This window comes from Hylobates moloch, unplaced genomic scaffold, assembly GCF_009828535.3.
Source record: "Hylobates moloch isolate HMO894 unplaced genomic scaffold, HMol_V3 SCAFFOLD_7, whole genome shotgun sequence".
Taxonomy (NCBI): domain Eukaryota; kingdom Metazoa; phylum Chordata; class Mammalia; order Primates; family Hylobatidae; genus Hylobates; species Hylobates moloch.
This window is the reverse complement of record NW_026652282.1, coordinates 79,598,805-79,613,909: the sequence shown is the minus strand read 5'-3', so window position 1 is coordinate 79,613,909 and position 15,105 is coordinate 79,598,805.

Here is a 15,105-nt window from a genome sequence, read left to right as displayed (position 1 = left end):
CAATTCTCCTGCCTCAGCCTCCCAAGTTGCTGGGATAACAGGCATGCACCACCACGCCTGGCTAATTTTTGTATTTTTAGTAGAGACGGGGTTTCACCATGTTTGCCAGGCTGGTCTTGAACTCCTGACCTCATGTGATCTGCGCTCCTCAGCCTGACAAATTGCTGAGATTACAGGTGTGAGCCACCACGGCAGCCGTTGAAGCACTCTTTAACCACCTTCAGCCCTTCAAGATGGAGTGGGAGGATTGGCAGGCTGGGATAGGTTGCTATAAATATAGAGGGACTGAGGCCATAAACATTTGGCTATCTCAGGACCTGTTATCACCTACTTCCCACCATGGTATCTTTTGCTTCCTTCCATCTCCAAAGCCTGCGGGGTATTTACTCCAACCACATTCAATGTAAGGTATCCCTTAAGCACCGCAAAAATGTATGTATCTTTGTCATTTAAAATAGGTACACTCCAAGAATGGGGAATAGGTTCCTGGGTCTTCAGCAAGTTACCTCTTTTACTCTGCCATTTGCTGGATACCTTGAAGTAATTGATCTGGTACAAAGGATCTCAACTGTTAAAATTTATCAGAACGACCTGAGTCGTTTTAAACATACAGATGCTCAGGCCCTCCTTATGATTATGATTCCTTTAGTTTGGGGTTAGGACCCAGGAATGTGTATATTTAACAAGCTTCCTAAGTGATTCTATTCACATTGTTACCAGCAAATTGAATTATTTCCATCTTGACCTTTTGGGACATTAAGTTGGGTCCTACAGGCCTTAGGTCTCATTCCCTAATTGTATTTGCACCATCAATCAATGAGTCTCAAGGAAATCTCACGAAGTGTAACCTTTGAAAATGCATATCCTCAGGTCTCATCCCATATCTACTCTATCAGAATCTCTAAGAATAGAGCCCTGGAATCTGCATTCTTGCAAACACCACAGTTACGTGTAGGACACTTGTCTGGAATCCACACTTTGACAAACACTGATCTACATGTGGGAAGTTAAACTTGGCCTCCATTGTCAGGGGTGATGAGGTTTGCAGCACAGTGGAAAGAGGAGGTAGATCTGATTGGCTGTTGAGTCACTCTGACTCAGTGGACCAAAAAGTTCAAGGTTTGAATCTCAGCTTCAGTAATGTACTGAGCTGTGGTTAGGGTCTAGGCAAATAAGGCCAGATGACAGCTGGAGAAGATTGCTAATTAGTTAAACCTGGTCTAAGGTCAGGCCACCAACTGGCAGGAACAAGATCTTTTTCAGTTGGAGAATACGGATGAGAAGAATAGGAAAGATCTGAAATGCAAGACCTTTTTTTGACTTCTCAAACACCTCCTGTTGTTTGTCTTAGAGCTTAAGCAGTTCCCCTATAACATTATCAGAATTGACTCTTGAATTATTATTCATTGTTAAATTATGTTAGGAATGCATTTGAAATTCAAGAACACGGTACACAAAGTAGACACTATTTGAAAAGGCATTTAGAGTTTTTTAAAAGTGAGGAAAAAATATTTTTTCAGTGATATTTGAAAAATGGAGGAAATGTTTGTATTTTTCATGGTGTGTATTTTGTGAAACCATCCCATTATTTTATGGTAACATTTCTTCAACTGTGAAAAGCCATGGAAGGTAGGGCTGGTTTTCTTTTCTATTAATGGGGGCACCAGAGAGCATAGGTCCTAGTGGCACTTAAACGGAATTTGAGATTTTACATATACAGTGGTTTTCTGTTGTTATTGAGACATTTGACTATTAATTATGACTGAGAGTACTGTCTCCTCTTCCAGTCAATTAGATGGTTAACTTCCTGAGAGCAGGTACCTTGTCTCATTTTTTTTTTTTTTTTTTTTGAGTCAGAGTTTCACTCTTTCGCCCAGGCTGGAGTAAAGTGGCGCAGTCTCGGCTCACTGCAACCTCTGCCTCCTGGGTTCAAGTGATCCTCCTGCCTCAACCTTCCGAGTGGCTGGGATTATCAGTGCATGCCACCATGCCGGGGTTATTTTTGTATTTTTAGTAGAGATGAGGTTTTGCCATGTTGGTCAGGCTGGTCTCAATCTCCTGATCTCAGGTGATCCACCCACCTCGGCTTCCCAGTCTCATTTTTTATATTCCTCCATCTAGCACAGGATTGTGCACCTAGCAGGCTCTCAATAAAGATTTAACTTACATGAGAGTAATGAGATAGGAATGGAAGAATTGCACATGTCCACTCCACTTGCACTTAGTTGTAGTCCTAAGACACAGAGCAGCATGGGGTAAGGGATGGTATACTTTGGCACATCTATCCCAGCACTAGCTATTTATATTATGTATCCTTAAGCTGTCTTCTTACTGACACTTCCACTTAATTAGCAACTGCCGCCAGAGAAAATAAGGCAATACTGAGTGTCGTAAAAAATACTAAATTTACACTTTTCTGCAGCTACAATCATAAGTCAGTAATAGAAAGGTTAATAGTAGCCACCATTTCTATGAAAAAGAAAAAGAGTTGTTTGCTTCCTAAGATAGAAAGCATTATGCAAATTAGTCCAGACAATCATATTTAATAAGAATTTGGTTTCATTCAACTATCTGAATATTTCCCACAATTCTTATCAAATGTCTGCTTCCCTCTTTGACACACCAGCTATTCTCTGAAAAAGAGCTCCTTAGGTAAACCCAGCCCCACCCACACATGTCAGAACCAGGCTTTGTTCTCACTGATAGAATGGGCCAAAGAGGGAGAAGTTTGGGCTGAGAATCTAAACAGTCTTACAGGTAGCAGGCAACAGGGAGTCAGGCAGCCTAGACATCCCAATAGCAAGCATTAGAAGGAGGTACAGATAGTTAAACAGATCCCAGATGCTATGTTAAGTCCCGCAAGGCCAATGTTTGGTATAAAAGAGGTATTACATGAGATGGCAAGGAACAAGTCATGAGGATAAGGTTAAAAGCAGACAGACTAGGCTGGGCGCGGTGGCTCACGCCTGTAATCCCTGCACTTTGGGAGGCCGAGGCGGGCAGATCACCAGGTCAGGAGATGGAGACCATCCTGGCTAACACGGTGAAACCCCGTCTCTACTAAAAATACAAAAAAATTAGCCGGGCGTGGTGGAGGGTGCCTGTAGTCTCAGCTACTCAGGAGGCTGAGGCGGGAGAATGACGTGAACCCGGGAGGCGGAGCTTGCAGTGAGCCTAGATCGCGCCACTGCACTCCAGCCTGGGTGACAGAGAGAGACTCTGTCTCAAAAAAAAAAAAAAAAAGCAGACAGACTCAAATCATAAAGAGAAATTTTAAACATGGATTCCAAGTTACGCATGAAGCTAAGATGGGTTATAATAAGGCAATGAGACAGCCAAATAAAAACGGCTTCCCGGAGAACCTCCGTCTGGCCTGCACACTGGGAGGATGGGGTGGGGCCTTTGGAAGTTCTTGCCATTTGCAAGGGGGAGGAGCCTGGCCTCTCCTGCTCCTGGGTGGTAACCTGGGATTCAATCAGTGAGATGGGGCCTGTTAACAGGAACCCCTCTAGCTTTGCTGAGTTTTTTTTCCTTTTTTGTTCTCACCCTTCTGTGTGTCCACGAGCCTAATCTTTCCTGGTTGTGTGACAAGAACCCAGTTTTTAACTGAACTGAGGAGAAAGTTCTGCAATGGCAAGAGGTCAGAATGAAACCTAAAATAAAGGTGATAGTACTGATCTTTGAGATTATGGTTTCAGAAAAATTGGGGACAGAGTTTAACCCATAAGCAGAAATTCAATGGCTTTAGCTATTGGAATTCTTTAACTCTCAGGGTTCTAAGCTAGACACTGAGATTAATGTATTCCTGTGCTACCTCTATTTAGATAGATCTCTGCTACTATTCCCCAGCACAGCATGAATTTAATCTTTGTGTCTCTAAATATTTTCACTTGCTTATAAAATCTCATTTTAAAATGTGTTCAATCACATATTCATTCAACAAACATTTACTAAATGATTACTATATTTCAGATACTGTGGAATACTGAGGTAAATAAAGCACAGCTTTGGCCTTAGAAAACTTACAGGTTTGTGAAGGAGTCAGCATCTAAAGTGGTGATTCCAGAATAGTGTGCTGAAAGAACAAAGAAGAGAGGGGACTTTCATTCTCATCCCGTTAACCAAATGTATTGAGTGCCTTCTGTTTTCCATGCACTAATCTGGGAAAATAGAGGGTGACCCCGAACCTGGACTTGTGATGTCATGAAAAACTTCCAAGAGAAAGTGAAGCTTGATCTGAATCTTGTAAGAGATAACCAGGTAAAAGGATGTGGCAGACAATGTCTATTCTTCCCTTCTTACATACAAACAGAATTCTGAATTTTTTGTAAAATCTGCTCACCCCTTTATACAGCATTCTAGGCCTAGTGACCATATAAGAAAAAATCTACTGAGTGGGGCTTTGTTGAAAGTCATTTTTTTTCCTGATAAACTCAGCTGACAGGTTCTTTGCTCTTCTCTTTCTTTGTTGTTGCAATGCAGATATGAAACCTAGAGATGGAACTATCATCTTGAAGCCTCATTATAATAATGTAAAATAAAAGAGATAGTAGGAGTCTCAGACTCTGATTACATCATGCAACTTCTACTTCCTTTGGACTTGTGTTTAAGCTACTGTTGTCACTTTTCTATTGTGCCTATTATGTGTCATTAAACACAATTCTAAATAATAAAGAAGAATACTGGGGACTGGGCATGGTGGCTCACACCTGTAATACCAACATTTTGTGAGTCTGAGGCGGGCAGATCACTTGAGCCCAGGAGTTCAAGACCAGCCTGGGTAACATGGCAAAACCCCATCTCTAGTAAAAATACAAAAAATTAGCCAGGCATGGTGGCATGCTTCTGTAGTCCCAGCTACTCTTGGGCTGAAGCAGGAGGATCACCTAAACCTGGGAGGTCAGGGCTGCGGTTAGCTATGACTGTACCACTGCAAAGCGTTCCTGGTATGGGAAACAATGGCATGTGCAAAGGCATGGAATTAATGGAGTTAGACGCCTTCAAGGTGAAGAAACTGTAAGTAGACCAAATTGGTTGGGGTTATGAAGGGAAAGTGGCTAGAGATGAAGTTGGAGAGGTAAGTAAAGACCAGTTCCTTGTAACCCATGTTAGGGAATATGAGCTTTATCATAAAGGTTGTGGAGCATCACTTATAATTTTTTATTTATTTATTTTTTGAGACAGAGTCTCAGTCTGTCACCCAGGCTGGAGTGCAGTGGTGCAATCTCAGCTCACTGCAATCTCCACCTCCCAGGTTCAAGAGATTCTTGTGCCTCGGCCTCCCGAGTAGCTGGGATTACAGGTGCCCGCTACCACACCCAGCTAATTTTTTTGTATTTTTAGTAGAGACAGGGTTTCATCATGTTGGCCGGGCTGGTCTCGAACTCCTGACTTCAAGTGATCCACCCGCCTCAGCCTCCCAAAATGCTGGGGTTACAGGTGTGAGCCACTGTGCCCAGCTGATAAATTTTTTAATGACCTAATATTTGCATTTTAGAAAGATCCTTTTGTTAAAATATTTAGGACCATTTTGGGGAGGAGAGACTGATGGTGGCAGGTGGACTAGATAGAACACTTAAATAATCCAGGTGATTAAAACCAAAACTAAGATAGTAGAAATGAGAATATGGAAAAGATTAAAATTACTAATTACAGGTCCTTAGAAAAAATTCAAAATATATCAAAGATGTAGAATCAACATAGATTGGATGTGTGAATCTAAAGAGGTAGCTATCTCAAAAAAGAGTCTTAGGTTTCTGTCTAGGGTGATCAGATGATTCACCAAGATAGGAAATACAGAAGGAGACAATGGTTACGTGATTATCCAAGCTCTGATATCTCTGATAACCGAAGCAAGTTTAAGTGTTTTGCCAATTGTGGAAGTATCTATCAGAAGTAGTAATTATACAGCCTGTATTAGTTCATTTTCACGCTGCTATAAAGACATACCCAAAACTGGGCAATTTACAGAAGAAAGAGGCTTATTGGACTTGTGGCTGGGGAGGCCTCACAATCATGGCAGAAGGTGAAAGGCAGGAGCAAGTCACATCTTACATGGATGGCAGCAGGCAAAGAGAGAGCTTGTGCAGAGAAACTTCCATTTTTAAAACCATCAGATCTTGCGAGACCCATTCACTATCATGAGAACAAGAAGGGAAACACCTGCCCCAATGATTCAATCATCTCCCACCAAGTCCTTCTCACAACACATGGGAATTACAGGAGCTACAAGATGAGATTTGGGTAGGGACATAGAGCCAGACCATATCATTCTGCCCCGGCCCCTCTCAAATCTCATATCTTCACGTTTCAAAACCAATCATGCCTTCCCAACAGTTCCCCAAAGTCTCAGCTCATTTTGACATTAACTCAAAAGTCCACAGTCCAAAGTCTCATCTGAGAGAAGGCAAGTCCCTTTCATGTATGAGCCTGTAAAATCAAAAGCTAGTTAGTTACTTCCTAGATACAATGGGGGTACAGGAATTCGGTAAATACAGCCGTTGCAAATGGGAGAAATTGGCAAAAACAAAGGGGCTACAGGCCCCATGCAAGTTTGAAATCCAGCGGGGGAGTCAAATATTAAAGCTTTAAAATAATCTCCTTTGACTCCATGTCTCATATCCAGGTCACACTGATGCAAGAGGTAGGTTCCCATGGTGTTGGGCAGCTTTGCCCCTGTGGCTTTGCAAGGTACAGCCTACCTCCTGGCTGCCTTCATGGGCTGGCGTTGAGTGTCTGCGGCTTTTCCAGGTGCACAGTGCAAGCTGCCAGTGGATCTACCATTCTGGGGCCCAGAGAACGTTGGCCCTCTTCTCACAGCTCCACTAGGTGGTGCCCCAGTAGGATCTCTGTGTGGGGGCTCCAACCCCACATTTTCTTTCCTCACTGCCCTAGCAGAGTTCCCCATGAGAGCATTGCCCCTGCAGGAACCTGCTGCCTGGAATCCAGGCATTTCCATATATCCTCTGAAATCTAGGCAGAGGTTTCTAAACCCCAATTCTTCACTTCTGTGCACTGGCAGGCTCAATACCATGTGGAAGCTGCCAAGGCTTGAGGCTTGCACCCTCCGAAGCCACAGCCCAAGCTCTATATTGGCTCCTTTCAGCCATGGCTGGAGCAGCAGGGATGCAGGGCAACAGGTCCATAGGCTGCACACAGCATGGGGATCCTGGGCCCAGCCCATGAAACCACTTTTTCCTTCTAGACCTCCTGGCAAATAATTGGAGGGGCTGCTGTGACATGCCCTGCAGACATTTTCCCCCTTGTCTTGGGGATTAGCATTCAGCTCCTCATTACTTATGCAAATTTCTACAACTGGCTTGAATTTCTCCTTAGAAAATGGGATTTTCTTTTCTATCACATTGTCAGGCTGCAAATTTTCCAAACTTTTATGCTCTGCTTTCCTTATAAAACTGAATGCCTTTAACAGCACCCAACTAACCTCTTGAATGCTTTGCTGCTTAGAATTTTCTTCTGCCAGATACTTTAAATCATCTCTCTCAAGTTCAAAGTTCCACAAATCTCTAGGGCAGGGGCAAAATGCCACCAATCTCTTTGCTAAAACATAACAAGAGTTACCTTTGCTCCAGTTCCCAACAAGTTCCTCCACTCCATCTGAGACCACCTCAGCCTGGATTTCATTGTCCATATCATTATCAGTATTTTGGTCAAAGCCGTTCAAGAAGTCTCTAGGGAGTTCCAAACTTTCCCACATTTTCCTATCTTCTTCTGAGCCCTCCAAACTGTTCCAACCTCTGCTGTTACTCAGTTCCAAAGTCACTTCCACATTTTCGGGTATCTTTCCAGCAGCACACTGCTCTACTGGTACCCATTTACTGTGTTAGTCCATTTTCACACGGCTGATAAAGACATACCCAAGACTGGGCAATTTACAAAAGAAAGAGGTTTATTGGCTGGGGAAGCCTCACAATCATGGTTGAAGGTGAAAGGCAAGGAGGAGCAAGTCATGTCTTACATGGACGGTGCCAGGGAAAGAGAGAGTTTGTGCAGAGAAACTCTCATTTTTAAAACCGTCAGATCTTGTGAGACCCGTGATTCAATCATCTCCCACTGGGTTCTTCCCACAACATGTGGGAATTACGGGAGCAACAGGATGAGATTTGAGTGGAGACACAGAGCCAAATCATATTACAGCCTCAAATCTTAAAGTTGACATTTATACAAACTTATTATTTTCCAAAAATTCACAAGTAGATTGAGATCAGGATAACAGTATTTTTTCTTTGCATACTACTATGCTTATGCTGTCCTTTAATATTTCTTAGACCACTGATAGAAAAACTATGTAAAAGATAATACCAAAACGGCTGTACTACAGGAACTATAGTAATGTTTTTTGTTTCTTTGTTTTCTATCTCAGCCCAGTTCAAAACTAGGTAAGGAGAAAATGATGAATGGAAAGAATAACAAGGAAAGAAATGTGCCATTAGAGTCATTTAGCAGATGTTATTTTAACGTGTCTGACATAGCTCTGCATAGTTTTACACCTTTATGAGTTTATTGTGATAATGGTGGCAGGAAGATGCAGGCTCCAGGCATTGCTAAGTAATGTTACAGTTCTGAGTTTTACTTGATACTTCCTTCCATTAAAATGTTTTCACAAAGTCTGTGTTCTTTCAAGTCAGCCTAGAGAGTAATAACATAAAGCATTGGCAATGTCAAAGGAAATCAAAACTATCCCGATTCTTTTCCATTTAGATGTTGTCTCTTTTGTTAGGCCAAGCCTGGATTAAGGACAGAGTATAGACTATCACCTGTTGTCAGCTATGTACCTACTAACAGTAAAAATGCTGATGTCCATAGTCTAGTGACAATGGCTGGAAAAGGTTGGTATAGTTCAAACTTCTGAACTTAATGGCATAAACCAGGAGCCCATATTTGGACAAAGTAGCTACAGAGCAGTAATCATTCCATCTTAATAGGACTTGGTTTATTGCTACTTGCATCTAAAGGGGGCACTGTAAAAGACTTGGAAAAGCTGTTGTTACTACATATGTGTTGCTGCAATTCTTTTTTTTTTTTTTTTTTTTTTTTTGAGACAGGTGGTGTGATCATAGTTTACTGTAACCTGAACTCCTGGGCTCAAGCAATCCTCTTGCCTCAGCATCTTGAGCAGCTGGGACGACCGGTGCATGCCACCATGCCTGTCTAATTTTTGTATTTTTTGTAGAGACAGAGTCTCCCTATGTTGCCCAGGCTGGTCTCGAACACCTGGCCTCCAGCAATCCTCCCACCTTGGCCTCCCCAAGTGCTGTGATTATAGGTGTTAGCCACTATGCCCAACCTGCTGTTCCTCTTCTTAAACAGTGGAAGACTGCTTCTAATACATGGGCAGATACAGGTGTGATGGGAGAGAGATATTTGTGGAATAACTCGGTTCTTATAAGCTAGAAATATGGATTAGAAAGTTGTTGACCGTAGTCACTCTAGCTTTATTGGCATTTCAAAGGAAACACAAAAATAAAAAATTACCTTCCAAAACTTATTTTTTTTGGAGGCCATGCTCCTAAATGAGTTTGTAAAACACTTCTTGGAGTAAAGTCAGAGACTAGGGTAGTATTTGCTGAATTATCATTTCAAAGCTTAGAAACCTAGGCATCAATTGTATTTTTAGCCATCTGTTTAATTCACATCTTTCTTACACAGTGCTCAACGGGGGGAAGGGGAGAGCATAAATCCTACACTCTATGGGACTGGGTAATAAAACACCCTAAGGGGAATTTTTTTCCTGATCCCAGGTTATATTCATCTTATATCCAGAAGGATGAGGACTCATTTATCTTTTAACTTTTCTCTTTCCTTACTACTTCATCACAGATGGTTTTTATACAAATGTATGATATGTTTTTGGTTTATCTCAATTATTGTTTCTACCTTTCATTTTCTAGGTTACTTTGCAGAATCTCAAACTATTTTAATTCTAAAGTAGTCTAGTTATATATCAGTATAGAACAAAAAGCTCACCAATCAGAAAGCCAGGAATGAAATGGGTGTACGTCTATGCAAACATTAGAGTGATTTGGGGCCAGACCAGGTGGTGAGGTAGTGGCCATAATGACAGAAGATATAGACTATTGCCACTTTGCATGGAAGCAAGAAGATACAGGAAGGCAATGATGCCTTAAGATGTGTATAACAGTAAGGAAAAGAATAAGAAATAAAGCCAGACTCGTAGAAATAGGCTTTTCGTTTTCATTATATTTAAAGGCTCTAGAATGCCCTCTGACATTTCTACTAGGAGAAACACTAAATAAAAGGTATGAATACATTTTATTTACATATACGCTTTATACCTCAAATATGAAAATCAGCCCATTTGAAGATGAGCATGCCTAATTGCAACATCAGTGAATTCAAAGTCAACTGGTCTGTCAACCCAGTTTGAAACATTCTATTTGTTTCAAAATCATGTTATTTGCCCTTGTAAGAAGCAAAATACACAATGTTATTTATTTATTTATTTATTTTTGAGACAGAGTCTCACACTGTTGCCCGGGCTGGAGTGCAGTGGCATGATCTTGGCTCACTGCAACCTCCGCCTCCCGTGTTCAAGCAATTCTCCTGTCTCAGCCTCCCAAGTAGCTGGGATTACAGGCATGTGCCACCACACCCGGATAATTTTTGTATTTTTAGTAGAGATGGGGTTTCGCCACGTTGACCAGGCTGGTCTTGAACTCTTGACCTCAGGTGATCCACCTATCTTGGCTTCCCAAATTGCTGGGATTACAGGCTTGAGCCACCACACCTGGCTAAACAATGTAATTTAAAAGAAAGTTATGATATATTCAGGCTTAAATAATTTGGCTTCGTCAAATTCAAGAAATGAAAGAATACACAACTTTTTAAAAAAAAAAAGATGTTGGAGACAGTCTGTCCTTTTTTTTAAAATTCAGAATCAACAACTAATTTATTAAACAATTATTGAACATCTTGTATGTGTCAATCAGTACATGGGCTAGATACTAGATGTGTTAAAAATGAGAAGCAGGCAGGATCCATTTCTGGTTAGGAGAGGAAAAAGGAGATACCATGACAGAATAGTAGGTGAAATTTTAGGTTAAAAGTAGCCTTTAAGCATCTCTCATATCTCACCATGTAGGTGGCTACCTACCTAAAGAGCGGCCCTACTCCATATGGTGGGGAATAAATAGAGCCTCCCAAGTGCCTACCCAGTTTTGCCTCCAATTCTTACATAATGAAAACAATAAGAACATCGTTTTAATTGAGAAGATGATGGGTCTATATAAAAGCTTGCATGCTTTAAAAAATTCCTGCAATTACTGGCCTTTTAATACTCATGATAAAATACACAATGGCCACATCCTTAGTGTATCTCTCAGAAACCATAAGCTTTTGCTTTACATATTTTAAAATAGACTTTTTTTTTACAGCAATTTTAGGTTCACAGCAAAATTGAGCAGAAAGCACAGAGTTCTCATGTACCCCCTACACCTACACAGTCACAGCCTTACCCACTGCCGACATCCTGCACCAGACTGGCACATTTGTTACAAGAAAGGGACTTAAATTGACACAGCATTATCACCCAGAGTGCATAGTTAATGTAAATACTTAGGTTCATTCTTGGTGTTGTATATTCTTTGGTTTGGGACAAATACATAATGCTATATATTCACCATTATAACATCATACAGAATAGTTTCACTGCCCTAAAAATCCTCTATGTTTTACCTATGTATCCCTCCCTCCTCCCACTTCCTTGAAACAACCAATCTTTTTACTTTCTCTATAGTTTTGCCTTTTCCAGAAGGTCCTATAGTTGGAATCATATAGTATGTAGCCTTTTCAGATTGGCTTCTTTCATTTAGTAATATTCTTTTTAAAAAAATTTTTTCTAAAAAAAACTGGGATACATGTGCAGAATGTGTAGGTTTGTTACATAGGTATATGTGTGCCATGGTGGTTTGCTGCACCTATTGACCCATCCTCTAAGTTCCCTCCCCTCGCCCCCAACCCCCAACAGGCCCTGGTATGTGTTGTTCCCTTCTCTGTGTCCATGTGTTCTCTTTGTTCATCTCCCACTTGTGAGTGAGAACATGTGGTATTTGGTTTTCTGTTCCTGTGTTAGTTTGCTGAGGATGATGGCTTCCAGTCTCATCCATGTCCCTGCAAAGGACGTGATCTCATTCTTTTTGTATGGCTGCCTAGTATTCCATGGTGTATATGTGCCACATTTTCTTTATCCGGACTGTCATTTATGGGCATTTGGATTGATTCCATGTCTTTGTTACTGTAAATAGCACTGCAATAAACATACGTGTGCATGTGTCTTTATAGTGGAATGATTTATATTCCTTTGGGTATATACCCAGTAATAGGATTGCTGGGTCAAATGGTATTTCTGGTTTTAGATCCTTGAGGAATCGCCATACTGTCTTCCACAATGGTTGAACTAATTTACACTCCCACTAACAATGTCAAAGCATTCCTATTTCTCCACAGCCTCGCCAGTATCTCTTGTTACCTGACTCTTTAATAATTGCCATTCTGACTGGCGTGAGATGGTATCTCATTGTGGTTTTGATTTGCATTTATCTGATGATCAGTGATGTTGAGCTTTTTTTCATATGTTTCTTGGCCGCATAAATGTCTTCTATTAAGAACTGTCTGTTCATATCCTTTGCCCAGTTTTTGATGGGGTTGTTTTTTTCTTGTAAATTCGTTTAAGTTTCTTGTAGATTCTGGATATTAGACCTTTGTCAGATGGGTAGATTGCAAAAATGTTCTCCCATTCTGTAGGTTGCCTGTTCACTCTGATGATAGTTTCTTTTGTTGCGCAGAAGCTCTTTAGTTTAATTAGATCCCATTTGTCAATTTTGAATTTTGTGGCAATTGCTTTTGGTGTTTTTGTCATGAGGTCTTTGCCCATGCCTACATACTGACTGGTACTGCCTAGGCTTTCTTCTAGGGTTTTTATGGTTTGGGGTTTTACATTTAAGTCTTTAATCCATCTTGAGTAAATTTTTGTATAAGGTGTAAGGAAGGGGTCCAGTTTCAGTTTTCTGCATATGGCTAGCCAGTTCACTTAGTAATATTCATTAAGGTTCCTCTGTGCCTTTTCATGGCTTGATAGCTCATTACTTTTTAGTGTTAAATAACACTCCATTGGCTGGATGTACCACAATCTATCCATTCACCTACTTAAGGATAACTTGGTTGCTTCCAAATTTTAGCAATTATGAATAAATTGCTCTAAACATCTGTGTGCATGTTTTTGGGTAGACATAAGTTTTCAACTCCTTGGGGTAAATACTAAGGAGTATGATTGCTGGATCATATGGGTAAGAGTATGTTTAGTTTTTTGAGAAACTGCCCAACTGGCTTCAAAAGTGGCTGCACCATTTTGCATTTCCACCAGCAATGAATAAGAGCTCCTGTTGTTTCATATCCTCAACAGCATTTGATGTTGTCAGTGTTTTGCATATTAGCCATTCTAATACGTATGCAGTGGTATCTCATTGCTTTTATTTGAAATTATCTAATTACATACGATGTTGAGCATCTTCTTTATTCTTATTTGCCATCTGTATATCTTCTTTGGTGAGGCATCTGTTCAGATCTTTTGCCCATTTTTAATTAGGTTGTTAGACTTCTTGCTGTTGAAAGAGTCTTTTGTATATTTTGAATAACAATCCTTTATCAGATATGTCTTATGTAAATATTTTCTCCCAGTCTGTGGCTTGTATTCTCATTCTCTTGACTGTTTTTTACAGAGCAGAAGTTTTTATTGTGAATGAAGTTCACTGCATCAAGTCTTCCTTTCATGGGCTTTGTCTTTGGTGTTGTATCTTTTTTTTTTTTTTTTGAGACAGAGTCTCGCTCTGTCTCCCAGGCTGGAGTGCAGTGGAGTGATCTCGGCTCACTGCAAGCTCTGCCTTCCAGGTTCATGCCATTCTCCTGCCTCAGCCTCCTGAGTAGCTGGGACTACAGATGCCCGCCACCACGCCCAGCTAATTTTTTTTGTATTTTTAGTAGAGATGGGGTTTCACCGTGTTAGCCAGGATGGTCTCGATCTCCTGACCTCGTGATCTGCCCACCTCGGCCTCCCAAAGTGCTGGGATTACAGGCTTGAGCCACCACACCCAGCCCCGGTGTTGTATCTTAAAAGTCATTGCCAAACCCAAGATTATCTAGATTTTCTCCTATGTTATCTTCTCAGAATTTTATAGTTTTGCATTTTACATTTAGGTCTATGATCCATTTTGAACTAATTTTTGTGAAGAGTGTAAAGTCTATGTTAAGATTCATTTCCTTTTTATGTGGATACTCAGTTGTTCCAGTACCATTGTTGAAAAGACTGTCTTCTCCCCACCTAACTGCTTTGCTCCTATGTCAAAGTTCAGTTGAGTATATTTGTATTGGTCTATTTCTTGTCTTTCTAGTCTGTTCTACTGATCTATTTGTCTATTTTTCCGCCAATACTTGATTACTGTCTTGATTACTGTGTAGTCTTATAGTAAGTCTTGAAGTGTTAGTCTTCTTCTTTGTTCTTCTCCATCAGTATTGTGTCGGCTATTCTGAATCTTTTGCCTCTCTATATAAACTTTAGAATCAGTTTGTCAATACCCACAAAATAACTTGCTTGGGTTTGCTTTGCTTTTAAAACTTTCAATTATGAAACTTGAGCCCGAGAAATGCAATGAGCAGTAGAGATATATCTGAGTAATTCTACTCAATCTGCCTAATTTTACTTAATTTGGATAATCAAAGACTCCTACCATTGTTTCTCCTGTTTTTTTTTCATAAACAAGAAACATCAAGAGACATGCCTTAATAGCAAATGACGATACCCACCAGAATAACTAAAAATTTCTAAAGTATTTATTTTATTTCAATATTGATGGTTGCCATAAAGCAAACGTACAATCTGCCTTGGAAACATATAACATAGAGACATCATCAAGCCCGGTCGCTTGATGGAAGCAGAAGTGACATTTACTTTTCCTATATATATTTTAACTGTTTTATTTCCATTCACTTACAGAAAAGGAACCATTATTCATTTTCTGTGATCAGAATATAATTGGGTTTTCACCCTTACGTGATTCAGTATTGTTGTGAAGT